This window comes from Arvicanthis niloticus, chromosome 1 (assembly GCF_011762505.2).
Source record: "Arvicanthis niloticus isolate mArvNil1 chromosome 1, mArvNil1.pat.X, whole genome shotgun sequence".
Classification (NCBI taxonomy): domain Eukaryota; kingdom Metazoa; phylum Chordata; class Mammalia; order Rodentia; family Muridae; genus Arvicanthis; species Arvicanthis niloticus.
The window spans coordinates 30,813,617-30,827,003 of NC_047658.1; the positions used below are offsets into that span (position 1 = coordinate 30,813,617).

At 39.8% G+C, this 13,387-nt stretch overlaps 4 non-coding genes and 1 pseudogene across 4 annotated transcripts; all 5 read right to left on the bottom strand.

Annotated features, from left to right (window-relative positions):
- Positions 1 to 1,532: 1,532 nt before the first annotated feature.
- Positions 1,533 to 1,611, bottom strand: LOC117699833 (small nucleolar RNA SNORD115). The gene has a single exon (XR_004605304.1). It is a non-coding gene; the product is annotated as a small nucleolar RNA SNORD115 (small nucleolar RNA).
- Positions 1,612 to 3,401: 1,790 nt separating this feature from the next.
- Positions 3,402 to 3,480, bottom strand: LOC117699814 (small nucleolar RNA SNORD115). Its single transcript, XR_004605299.1, has one exon. It is a non-coding gene; the product is annotated as a small nucleolar RNA SNORD115 (small nucleolar RNA).
- Positions 3,481 to 4,662: 1,182 nt separating this feature from the next.
- On the bottom strand, positions 4,663 to 4,748 carry LOC117700432 (small nucleolar RNA SNORD115; annotated as a pseudogene).
- Positions 4,749 to 9,717: 4,969 nt separating this feature from the next.
- LOC117699839 (small nucleolar RNA SNORD115) lies at positions 9,718 to 9,796 on the bottom strand. Its single transcript, XR_004605305.1, has one exon. It is a non-coding gene; the product is annotated as a small nucleolar RNA SNORD115 (small nucleolar RNA).
- A 2,992-nt stretch (positions 9,797 to 12,788) lies between these two features.
- LOC117700372 (small nucleolar RNA SNORD115) lies at positions 12,789 to 12,865 on the bottom strand. Its single transcript, XR_004605467.1, has one exon. It is a non-coding gene; the product is annotated as a small nucleolar RNA SNORD115 (small nucleolar RNA).
- Between the last annotated feature and the right edge of the window lie 522 nt (positions 12,866 to 13,387).

Below are 13,387 nucleotides of genomic sequence, written 5' to 3' on the forward strand. Positions count from 1 at the left end.
AATATTTCTCCAGAAATAACTCTTTAGAGCAGAATGCCAACTGCAACTGCCTCTTCTATCCTACTGTGGAGAGCAACCCCAAGATTTTGGTTCCTATGTCAGTGGCAGAGTCAATCAAGACATAGGACTTAGGTCTTCCAGCACAGACATCCTGGCTCACTAAAGCAGTGTCTAAATCAAGTGTGACTTTTGCCAAGGCATTTGGGAGGGTCCAATACTCAGATGGAGATCTCCAATTCATGGAAACAGTACAATATATGGGCAACTTCTCTGAGATATTAGCGTCTGATCAAAGAAACCCATGTTTCCCGCATACAATTTGAAGGGACTGTTCACTGCCCTGCAAACTATAACCTGCTTGTTTCCACTCAGTGGGGGACATTGATGCTGATACTTGAAGTGTTCAGAGAATTGGGGGCCGAGCAGAGAGTTTGCAAAGTTCTGCTCAGGATCAAATTGTGTCAAGGTGTTTTGGCCTGCCATGTCTGTATACTGAGAAGGTGAACCGCATTCCTGAGTTTAGTAGAAGGCATGGTGACATGAATGACGTTGCCATCTGCCTCCTAAACCACTGTTATGCCCTGAAAAAGCTTCCTAGGTAGGCCTTTGTCTCCTGAATGTAGTACATGTTCTTTGGCGAATGCAGTGAAAATTAGAACGAGCTGAATGAAACACCATAAAGAAAATTTGGAAGGTTATGGTACCAAGGCAACAGAGAAAACCTCAACTCTTCCACATGGGCAGGTTCCATGTGGGGTGAGAGTTTTTAAGTACTTCCCCATAGGTTTGCTTTTGGCAAGACATCAAGTGCAGGTACTACAAACTGGATATTTACCAACAACTTCTGTCTCACTAATCAAGGCTCTGTCCCCTGGGTCTCCATTGTCAATAAAAAAGCAGAGTCTACCAGAGCTTGGAAGTCTCTGTAGAGCTCCTGTAACTGCTGTCAGTATGATCAACCTAGATGGTGAATCCTCTCTCAGGAATGAGTTATCACCCTGTAACCATGATGAGTAGCTCATAATCATGTGGGTAAGAATAATGGGGACTTAATCAAATTCTTTTCCCCCTGTAAACCTGAAGAACAACATGGCAGAAGACTCTCCAAATCAACACCCCTCCCCACCTTGGGGCATTGGGTTAGTTTCTTTTCCTCAAATGAAAACGGCAGAGTGGCTCCAATGCTGACAGCAAACCATGAAGGCGCTGGACATTTCTAAGGGTGCCAGTAGCAATGGTCATTACACTTACCTGAGATTTGTGATTCTCTGTGCTCTACCGGGGCATAGCTGATGACTGCAAAACAGCAGAAAAGACAGGGGTGGGATCAGTAGGTGAGTCCTGCAGACTTGCATACAAGTTGACTGTGAGGCTAGGTTCTTGTTGGCACAGTCTTTGCCAACCAAAGTTCACCAGGAGTGTCCAGGTTTCCGTGCATGGGAAACAGGACAAGGGCTTCTGAGAAGCTCAGGAAGGTCCCCAAGTGGTCCCCAAAGAGTGAAAGGACCACTTGGAATCCTGTCCTCCTGGTTGGGCCTCAGCCTAATCCTATTGAGCATGATTTTTATGTCATCACCTCTCTTCATGACATTGGGTTGTCATCATTGACCCAGGCCTCGACTCAACACAGCTACCTATGCTCTTATCTCACAGAATCTGAGTGCTTACCTAACCTGAAGAAAGTGCTTCAGAAAGAAGAATGTTCACATGTGAGAGTGGACGTCTGTTTGGTCGACTGCTCTGCCAGGGATGCAAGGGAGTACTAGCTTGAAATGTAGAAGACTGTCTTTTCTAAAGAGAGAAGAGCAAGCTGTCAAGGCACTTGATTCCCCAACATGACTTAACTCTTCAAAGTGACTGAAAATGTCTAATATTTCTCCAGAAATAACTCTTTAGAGCAGAATCCCAACTGCAACTGCCTTTTCTATCCTACTGTGGAGAGCAACCCCAAGATTTTGGTTCCTATGTCAGTGGCAGAGTCAATCAAGACATAGGACTTAGGTCTTCCAGCACAGACATCCTGGCTCACTAAAGCAGTGTCTAAATCAAGTGTGACTTTTGCCAAGGCATTTGGGAGTGTCCAATACTCAGATGGAGATCTCCAATTCATGGAAACAGTAGAATATATGGACAACTTCTCTGAGATATTAGAGTCTGATCAAAGAATCCCATGTTTCCCGCATTCAATTTGAAGGGACTGTTCACTGCCCTGCAAACTATAACCTGCTTGGTTCCACTCAGTGGGGGACATTGATGCTGATACTTGAAGTGTTCAGAGAATTGGGGGCTGAGCAGGGAGTTTGCAAAATTCTGCTCAGGATCAAATTGTGTCAAGCTGTTTTGGCCTGCCATGTCTGTATACTGAGAAGGTGAACCACATTCCTGAGTTTAGTAGAAGGCATGGTGACATGAATGACATTGCCATCTGCCTCCTAAACCACTGTTATGCCCTGAAAAAGCTTCCTAGGTAGGCCTTTGTCTCCTGAATGTAGTACATGTACTTTGGTGAATGCAGTGAAAATTAGAACGAACTGAATGAAACAACATAAAGAAAATTTGGAAGGTTATGGTACCAAGGCAACAGAGAAAACCTCAACTCTTCCACATGGGCAGGTTCCATGTGGGGTGAGAGTTTTTAAGTACTTCCCCATAGTTTTGCTTTTGGCAAGACATCAAGTGCAGGCACTACAAACTGGATATTTACCAACAACTTCTGTCTCACTAATCAAGGCTCTGTCCCCTGAGTCTCCATTGTCAATAAAAAAGCAGAGTCTACCAGAGCTTGGAAGTCTCTGTAGAGCTCCTGTAACTGCTGTCAGTATGATCAACCTAGATGGTGAATCCTCTCTCAGGAATGAGTTATCACCCTGTAACCATGATGAGTAGCTCATAATCATGTGGGTAAGAATAATGGGGACTTAATCAAATTCTTTTTCCCCTGTAAACCTGAAGAACAACATGGCAGAAGACTCTCCAAATCAACACCCCTCCCCGCCTTGGGGCATTGGGTTAGTTTCTTTTCCTCAAATGAAAACTGCAGAGTGGCTCCAATGCTGACAGCAAACCATGAAGGCGCTGGACATTTCTAAGGGTGCCAGTAGCAATGGTCATTACACTTACCTGAGATTTGTGATTCTCTGTGCTCTACCAGGGCATAGCTGATGACTGCAAAACAGCAGAAAAGACAGGGGTGGGATCAGTAGGTGAGACCTGCAGACTTGCATACAAGTTGACTGTGAGGCTAGGTTCTTGTTGGCACAGTCTTTGCCAACCAAAGTTCACCAGGAGTGTCCAGGTTTCCGTGCATGGGAAACAGGACAAGGGCTTCTGAGAAGCTCAGGAAGGTCCCCAAGTGGTCCCCAAAGAGTGAAAGGACCACTTGGAATCCTGTCCTCCTGGTTGGGCCTCAGCGTAATCCTATTGAGCATGATTTTTATGTCATCACCTCTCTTCTTGACATTGGGTTGTCATCATTGACCCAGGCCTCGACTCAACACAGCTACCTATGCTCTTATCTCACAGAACCCGAGTGCTTACCTAACCTGAAGAAACTGCTTCAGAAAGAAGAATGTTCACATGTGAGAGTGGACGTCTGTTTGGTCCACTGCTCTGCCAGTGTTGCAAGGGATTACTAGCTTGAAATGTTGAAGACTGTCTTTTCTAAAGAGAGAAGAGCAAGCTGTCAAGGCACTTGATTCCCCAACATGACTTAACTCTTCAAAGTGACTGAAAATGTGTAATATTTCTCCAGAAATAACTCTTTACAGCAGAATTCCAACTGCAACTGCCTCTTCTATCTTACTGTGGAGAGCAACCAATCCCAAGTTTTTGGTTCCTATGTCAGTGGCTGAGTTAATCAAGACATATATGCCTTATGAATTCCAGCACAGAATTCCTGGTTCAATAAAGCAGTGTCTAAATCATGTGTGACTTTTGCCAAGGCATTTGGGAGGGTCTAACACTCAGATGGAGATGACCAATTCATGGAAACAGTACAATACATGGGCAACTTCTCTGAGATATACATTGCTTCCCTGTATATTGAGAATTTTTAAAATATTTGCCCATTGTTTTGCCTTTTGTAAAGACATTATGCAAAGGCACTCCATCCTGGATATTTAGAAACAACTTTTTTCTCACTAATCAAGTCTCTGTCCCCTGGGTCTCCATTGTCATTAAAAGAGCAAAGTCTGTCAAAGCTTGTAAGTCTCTGTAGAGTTCCTGTAACTTCTGTCAATGTAATCAACCAAGATGGAGACCCCTCAATCAGGAATGAGTTATCTTCTTGTAACCATGATGAGTAGCTCATAATTATGGGATTAATAATAATTGGGATTTAAGCAAATTTTTTTCTTTCTGTAAATCTGAAGCTTTACATGGCTGAAGGCACTGAAAATTAACCCTAACTTGGTGCATTTGCTTAGATTCTTTTTCTAAATCCAATCCTCAAAGTGCCTGACATCCTGACCCTAAAACACAAAGGCACATGTCGTTTCTAAGAGTGCCAGTAGCAAAGATCATTATACTTACCTGAGTTTTGTCATTCTGTGTTGTCTACTAGCACTTATCTGATGACTGCAAAACACCAGGAAAGTCAGGGTTGTGATCTGTAGGTGAGACATGCAGACTTGCATACAAGTTAAACTTGATACTAGGTTTTTTGGGGTACATACTTTTTGTAATCCTATTGAGCATTATCTTTTATGTCACAACCTCTCTTCATGATGTTGGATTTTTTTCATTGGCCCAGATCTGGACAGAACACAGCTACCTATGCTTTTATATCAGTTACCTTGCCTGAAGAAAGTATTTCAGAATTAGAAATATTCACATGTGTATATGGAGGCCTGAAGGGTGTAATGCTATTTTTCAGTTTCATGAGAGCACTATTTTGAAATAATGAAGAATGCCTTTTCTAAAGAAGGAAAGAGCAAACCTTCAAGGTACCTGATTCTCCACCAATACTTATCTATGTTGACAAGAACTGTATATGAGCTCTCTAGGAAGAATTGCATTGAGCAGAATCCCAACTGCAATCAAAACATGAAGGCACTGGCCCATTTACAGGAAAACAGTAGCAATGTTCATTACACTTATCTGAGATCTGTCATTCTCTGTGATCTTCCCAAGCATATCTATTGACTAAAAAGCAACAGAAAAGACAGAATTGTGATCAATAGTTGAGACTTTTAGACTTACACACAAGTAGAATGTGAGACTAGGTTCTTGTTGGCACACAGGCTTTGCCAACAAAAGTTCATTAGGCATGTCCAGGTTTTCTTTTATGGAAATCAGAACAAGGGCTTCTAAGGACCTCAGAATGGCTCCAAGAGGTCCCTAAAGTTTTAAAAGACCACTTGTATTCCTGTCCTCCTGGTTGGGTCTCAACATTATCTATATATCATATAAACAGTACAATAAACAGACAACTTTTTAGAGATATTAGAGTCTGTTTGAAGTAACTCATGTTTCCCTCATTCGATTTGAAGTGAGCTCTCATTCCTCAGCAAAGTCTAACCTGCATTTTTACACTCAATGTGAGATGTTGCTACTTGAACTGTTCAGAGAGCTGGGGGCAGAGCAGAGAGTGTGCTATATTCTGCCCATAATCTACTGGTTTTAAGGTGTTTTGTCTTGCCACGTCTCTATACTGAGAAGGTGAACTGCATTCCTGAGTTTAGTAGGAGACATGTTGTCATGACTGACATTGCCATTTGGTTCCTTAAAATCTGATATGCCCTGAAACAACTTCCTATGTAGGTATTTGTTTCCTGGATGATAATGCTGTGAACATTAGTAAGAGCTGAAACAAATACTGTGAAGTAAATTTGGAAGGTTGTGGGAACCTAGGCAACACATAAAACCTCAACTCATTTACAAAAACAGCTTTACTATGGAGTGAAAGTTATTAAAATATTTGCTAGTATTTTTGCTTTAGAGATTTTAGTGACTGTTTGAAGGTACCCATTTTTTCATCATTCAAGTTGAAGGGAGAGTTCATTTCTCTCCAAATTCTAACCTGCATGTTTGCCCTAAGTGTGCAATGTTGTTACTTAAATTTTTCAGAGAGCCTGGGACACAGCAGAGAATGTCCCATTTTCAGCTCATGATCTATTTGTTTTAATATGTAATGGATTGCCATGTCTCTATACTGAGAAGGTGAACTATGTACCTAAGATTAGTAGGGAACATGTTGTCTTTAATGACATTGTAATTTGGTTTAAGGAAAGATTCATAAACAGAGTTTTCCAATTCAGCCCCCACTTTATAACCTAGATAAAGAAATTTGTCACTGACTCCAGAATAGAGAGTACAGTGTATAAGTGAAAGCTGCTTTGGAGCACAGAGCTTAACAGATAGATGTTATACATAAAAAACCTGTTCTTGTCAGAGGGCTGAACAGAGAGATAGTGTAAATCAAATATACTCAGATAATACAAATCTATTGCCTCACAGAAGACTTCAGTTCTGTCTTATGTGGGCCTGACTGGAATTCTTGTTTCATTTCTTGCTTGACAAAATAGAAAAAGGCCTAAGAATAGACACATATAGTCTTAAATTGATTTTATTTTTAAGAATGGTGTGATTTTTAGTTTTGTGGTTATATTTTTCCTCTTGGAAAAGGGTCAAGATAAATGTTTTTCTGGTTACTGGCTCAAGAAAATTCTGTTTTGGGAAAAAGGTTTTGTATGTGTCTTTTCAGGAGAAATGCTTAAGGTATTTCTACCTTCCAGAATTATGTGGATTAGACATGACAGAGGTGGGCTGCCAGATGACTAGATTCTGGAATTCAAAGAAAAATTATCTTGTTACTAAAATTTGATTTGAGAATTGTATACTGCAGAATACACAGCCTTGGTGTATCTACTCATCAAGCAAGCTGAGCAGGTCTGCTTGAACCACTGATTTCCTAGAAATTCAGCTGGATGTAGTGAAAAAACAGACTTCAGAGGCTTATCAAATTACCCTTACTCCCACCTCTCTTCTAATATCTCAATGCCCAAATTCAGCTTGAAGAATTTAATGAAGAATCAGTGTCCCTGTTCCCTGAGCTTGGGGACTGAGATGGTAAATATTAGGCTGTCCTTCTAAGGGAAAGTAATGGTTTTATTTGAACAGGGAGGAATAGCTAGAATTGATTACATAGCCATAACCTATTGGTAGAAATCTGAATAATTGTTACTAAACTGAAGTTATAAGTTTTACATGGTACAAAATTTATTTTGATTTCAAATTTGAGGGTTTCATTGGTATATTTTTTTCTATTAAGTCACAATTGGTAAGTACAAGGCTTAGACCCAGTCTGTCTTGATTTTTTAACTGATCTGCAATGGTTACCCTGTGAGTTAAGGGCCTATAGCAAATTCATGGCTCTGAGTTTACTGTTAGGGTGTTTTCTAGATTTTAATTAGAAATAGCTGATAGGAGTTAATGGACAACTGTCCAGATTGCTTTACATAGATGGTTGGTATTCACAAATGTCAAAAGTCCACAGAATTGAAGTTACAAACATTTCTGTATCGATGTTCATTTGAATATAGACATATATGCTCCCGACAGCTTCCCTGTCTTGGAGACTTTGAAGAAATTGAGCATCTCTCGAGTTACTACAGTTGTGATGAAACAGCCACTAGGAAAGAATTATTTCTTATCATCTATAGACAATATACTGTCCATAAAAGCTATACACTTACAGAATAGTCAACTGATTATATCTGCCAATACAGAGTAATTAGCCCTTAAAAATTTATCATTAGTAGATCTGTCAGATGATCCTGGGCCAGAAGGCTAAAGACCAGATGCTACTACATTTAGAAGAAAGGGATTGTCCAGGTAATCAGCAGTCTCTATAAATTGGCTATGTTTTGGAATCTAGGCTTTGTGCTTCCCATATTTTCAGTTAATTCAGTCATTCTGGATTTCTGATGGGGTTAAAGACTTATAGTCTCATAGAAAACCCAGGCTATTTATTCTAAGATAACAGATTTGAGAAGATGATTTTCAGATGACATTCATTCTAAAGCCAGGATGTAAGCCTGGTTCAGAACTAAGTCTTTTATTTAGGAGAGATGACAGAGGTTATATTTACTTAACAAAAATGATGGACTGGTTGTTAGGTCTATCTTGTACATTACTGCTACAAATTGCTGTGGTTATGCTCTAGTTGTATTTTGAGAGAAAGTTTTTTTTTTTACTTTAACAGGAAGGGAGACATGAAGCAGCATATTTTCCCTGCAAGTTGGGAGGAGCTAAGGTGGGAGGAGTAAGGAGAGGAAAGGGAGGAGTAAGGACAGGACGAGGAGAAGGTGGAGGAGGAGCAAAGAGCTGTAGGTGCTATCAATGACCATGCATGTATTGAGAACATTCCTAGGTAACAACTTATATCTAGGTTATTTAACTAGTTAAGCTTTCTAATTGTGTGAGTAGCTTGTTAATTGAGCATTATCAAACATGTAAAACATTTGATTAATCTTTAAACATTAAAATCTCATTTCTACAGATTACTACATGGATGGTGGGATAGTCTGGGCTCAGACCAGCCTTGTGGAGACAGCATGGAAGATTGGCAGAGCCATGGCACACACTGGCATCTTGTGGGTAGAAGGGTCAGTGCCTTTGTCCACCTGAGCTGGTGGCCTGCATCTGCGGTACTGAGCAGGGGCAACAGCTAAAACACACCACTGCTTGTGGCCCTAGGCCTAAACTAGTCAGAAACAAGATGGATCTGTAATACAAGACAAATCAGTTGTAGCCATTTAAAATATCTCCCACAACACCTTAAAATGTGGCCTTCCCTGAAACAACTTCATGAGTAGTTACTTTTTTCCTGAATGATTCTGCAGGGAAAATTAGTTAGAACTGAAAGACCACTCTGAAGGAAATTTTGAAGTTTATGGGAACCATGGCAGCACATAAAATTTCAACTCACCCACAAGAACAGCTTCCACGTGGAGTAAGAGTTTTTGGAATATTGGTCAGTAGTTCTGTCTTTTGGGCAGACATCATGTGGAGGCAGTCTACACTGGAGATTAATAGACTAATTCTCTCTCACTAATCAAGTATCTATCCACTGTGTCTTCAGTTTCATGAGAAAAAGCAAACTCTGACTTGGCTTAGAAGCCACTGTTGTTCCTATAATTCATTTCAATGTGATCAATCAAGATGGAGACCCCAAAATTGGGAATGAGTTATCCTCTTCTAACTATGATGAGTAGCTCATAATTATGTAAGAATAATTGAGATTAAAGAGAATAATTTTCCCCTGTATTTTTTAAGATCTACACGGCAAAAGGCACTTAGAATCTACCCTAACATGGCACATTTCATAACTTTCTTTTCCTAAAATCAAAACCTGAGTGTGGCTGAGATTCTGACACCAAAACACGAAGGCACTAGCCAATTATAAGAAAAGCCAGTATCAAATATCATTACACTTACTTAAGATCTGTGATTCTCTGGGCTGTACCAGGGAATGTTAGATGACTTCAAAACACCAGACAAGGGCTGTTGATTAACAGGTGGGACTTGCAAAGTTGCACACAAGAAGAATGTGAGACTAGGTGATTGTAGGTTCACAGTGTTTATCACCACAAGTATACCAGGAGGTTCCAAATTTTTTCTCATGGGAACAGGACAAGGGTTTCTGAGGAACTCAGGAGAGTTCCCAAGATGTTCCCAAAGAGTAAAAGGACCACTTGTAATCCTGTCCTCCTGGTTGGGCCTCAGCTTAATCCTATTGAGCATGATTTTCATGTCATCATCTCTTTTTATGACATTGGGTTGTCATCATTGATACTGGCCTAGAGAGAACACAGCTACCTATGCTTTTATATCACACAATCCTAGCACAAACCATGCCTGGAAACAGTGCTTCAAAGTTAGGAATGTTCACATGTGAGTGTGGAGAGCAGCAGGTTAGAATGCTATTCCAGGGATTCAAGGGAGTACTTGCTTGAAATATTGAAGAATGTTTTCTCTAAAGGAAGAAAGATCAAACTGTCAAGAAACTTGTACCCAAATTTATTTAAATATTTAAGATGAGGAAAACTTTTTAACAGCTCTCCAGAAATAGTTCTGGTGAGCAGAATCCCACATGCAGCTGCCTCTTCTGTTCTATTGGGCCCAGGACACAAAAATTTTTTGCTAACTTTGTAGGAAGGTCAATGAAATTACACAAGACAAATTCATTCCAACAAAGACTTATGGCTTCAGTTTAAAGCAATAGTCAGATCATATTTGACCTTTAACTAACCATTGTGGAGTGTCCAAAACTCAGATTGACATCACCAAGTCATATAAACAAGAAAATAAGCTGGCAACTTCTTAGATATTTTAGAGTCTGCTTGAAGGTACCCATGTTTTCTTCATTCAAGATGCAGGGAGGGTTCATTCTGTTCCAAAGTCTAAGCTGCATGTATAAATTCAGGAGACAATGCTTTAACTTGAATTCTGCAGAGAGTCTAGGTCACAGCAGAGAGTGTCCAATGTGTTTGCTATTTATCTGTTAGTTTTAACGTGTAGTGGATTGCCATGTTTCTATTATGAGTAAGTGAAGAATGTTCCTAAGATCAGGAGGAGACATGTTGCCATTAGAGATATTGCCATGTGGTTCCTTAAACTCTGGCCTGTCCTGAAATAACTTAATAGGTTATTTGTTAATTTGTTAATTTGTTTCCTGAATGATTCTGCAGTGAAAATAAGAGAGACCTGAAAAAAACACTCTGAAGAAAATTTGGATGTATGTAGAAACCAAGGCCACACATAATACTTCAACTCATCCAATTGCACAGCTTCTCTGTTGAGTGAAAGATTTTAGACTATGTGCTAGTTGCTCTGTCTTTTGGGCAGATATTATGTGGAGGTAGTCATTACTAGAGATTTATAGACTACTTCTCTCTCACTAATCAAGGCTCTGTCCCCTGGGTTTTTAGTGTCTTGCTTGAGAAAGAAGATACTCCAACGATGATTGGAAGTCTTTGTTCTTTCTGTAACACATATCAATGTGATCAACCAAAATGGAGACCCCAAGATCAAGAATGAGTTACCATCTTCTAATAAAAATGAGTAGCTCATAACAATGTGGGAAAGAATAAATTAGATTTAAGAAAATTATTTCTCACCTATAAATTTTAAGATCTACAGTACAAAAGACACTCAAAATATATCCTCACTAGCTATGATTTTAACCACACAATCCCAGCACTTACCTGATCTGCAAAAAGTGCTTCAGAGGTAGAAATGTTCACATGTGAGTGTGGAGAGCTGCAGGGTAGAGTTTTTTCCAGGGTTGTAAGGGAACACTAGCTTGAAACTTTGAAGAATGCTATCTCATAAGAAGGAGAGAAAAGCTGACAAGGCACTAGTGTTCTAAGCTACCTTACTAGGAAGATCACTGAAATCACAAGGTATCAATGTGTTCTGACAAAGACTTACTGCTAACTATAGAAATAATAGCCAGTTCACATATGACTTGTCCTTCACCTCTGTGGAGCTGCAAACACTCTGCTTGATATCCTCAACTGATATAAACAAGACAATAAACAGGCAACTACATATAGATTTTAGAGTCTGTGAGAAGGTACCTACATGTTCCTCATTCCAAGTGCAAGGACAGAATCATTCATTGGCAAGGTCTAACCTGATTTTTTAAAGTCAATGGAAAGTACTGTTTCTTGAATTCTGCAGAAAGTAGGAGGCAGAGGGGATAGTGACAAATGTTCTGCCATGAATCCATTTGCCTTAAGGTTAAATTGATAGGAATGCTACTAAGCAGAAAAAGTGGCCCTAGTTCCCAAGTCCAAATTGAACCATGTTGACATGAATCACAGTGGCCTCAGGTTCCATAAGATAAGACCTGCCCTAAGAAAACTTCCTAAGCAGGCATTTTTTAATTGATGATTAAGAAGTGAAGTTTAGCAAGAAGAGAAAAAACACTGGGAAGAAAATTGCAAAGAAATTGGTTATAAGCCAACACAGAAAACTTCAAATAATCCACATGGGCAAATTCCCTTTAAAATGAGAACTTTTGGAATATTTGCTCAATGTTTGACATTTTAGGGAGACATCGCATGGTGATTGGAAATGGTGGTGGTTTACAGACTACTTCTGTCTCAGTAATCAGGTCTGTGTCCCTTGGTTCTCCAGTGTAATGCAAAATAGAGAATGGAGAATATGCTTGGAAGTCTCTGCTGAGATTTTGTAACTCCTCATCATGTGAACAACCAAGATGAAGACCCCATGATCAGGAGTGAGTTAACCTCATCATTTTATGAAGAGTATCTCATATTAGTGTGGGTAGGAATTGTCAGTGTTACAAAAATTTCTATACCCTCATAAATTTATAAGTCTACATGGCAGAATTTATTAGCAATTGACACTCTTTTGGCATGTTTGGGTATTATTTTTTCCTAACCTCAAGCACTTGCGTTTGAATGAGACACAGAGACTAATAAATGAAGGCACATCCAATTTATAAGGGAAGATAGTGACCCAGATGATTCCAGTTACCTGACATCACTGATTACCTTGGCTCCAAGAGGGCATGCCAGATGATTGAAAACACCAGAAAAGACAGGGGCATGAGCAATGTTGATGCTATGCAGACTTGTACACAAGTTGAGTATGAGAATAGGTGATTGTTGGCCAGCTGTATTTGCCAAAAAAGGAGCACAAGAAGTTTGATTATTTCTTATCAGGGGACAAAAAACAAGGGCATCTAAGAAATTCAGGAATGTCCCCCAAGAGGTGTCCAAAGAGTTAAAGGATCTTCTGTAACCCTGTCCTAAGGTGGGCCTCAGCATATACCTAGAGGCTTATTTTGATGTCACCATTTCTCTTCATGACATTGGGTTGTCATCATTGTCCCAGGAATAGGCAAAACACAGCAACTTATGATTTTATATCACCCAAACCTAGCTCTTATTTGGCTTGCCAACACTGCCTCAGAATTAAAAATGAGCACATGCAAGTGGAGAGGGCTTCAGGATAGAACAGTATTTCAAGGAAGCAATGGAAAACTTTCTTGTATGTATAAAGAATGTCTTCTCTAAAGGAGGAAAGAACAAGCTGTCAAGCCACTTGTTTGCCCTTCTTTATATAAACATTTATGGTGAGAGAAATTGTGTAATTACTCACATTAGTAATGCCATTGACCAGATTCCAGAATCTCAGAATGCTTCAGAGAGTCAAAGGTACAAGAGATACTGATAATAATTCTCTCACAATTCTTCTCTACTTCCACTTCTGTACTACTGGCCATCATACCCACAAATTTCCTTGGTTACTTTGCTATGAACTTCACTGAAAGAACAAAGTGGCAACATGTTCCAAGACAGACCTACTGCTTAATCTAGAAAGAGCAGCCAATTCGTATATAACTTTAACCTCA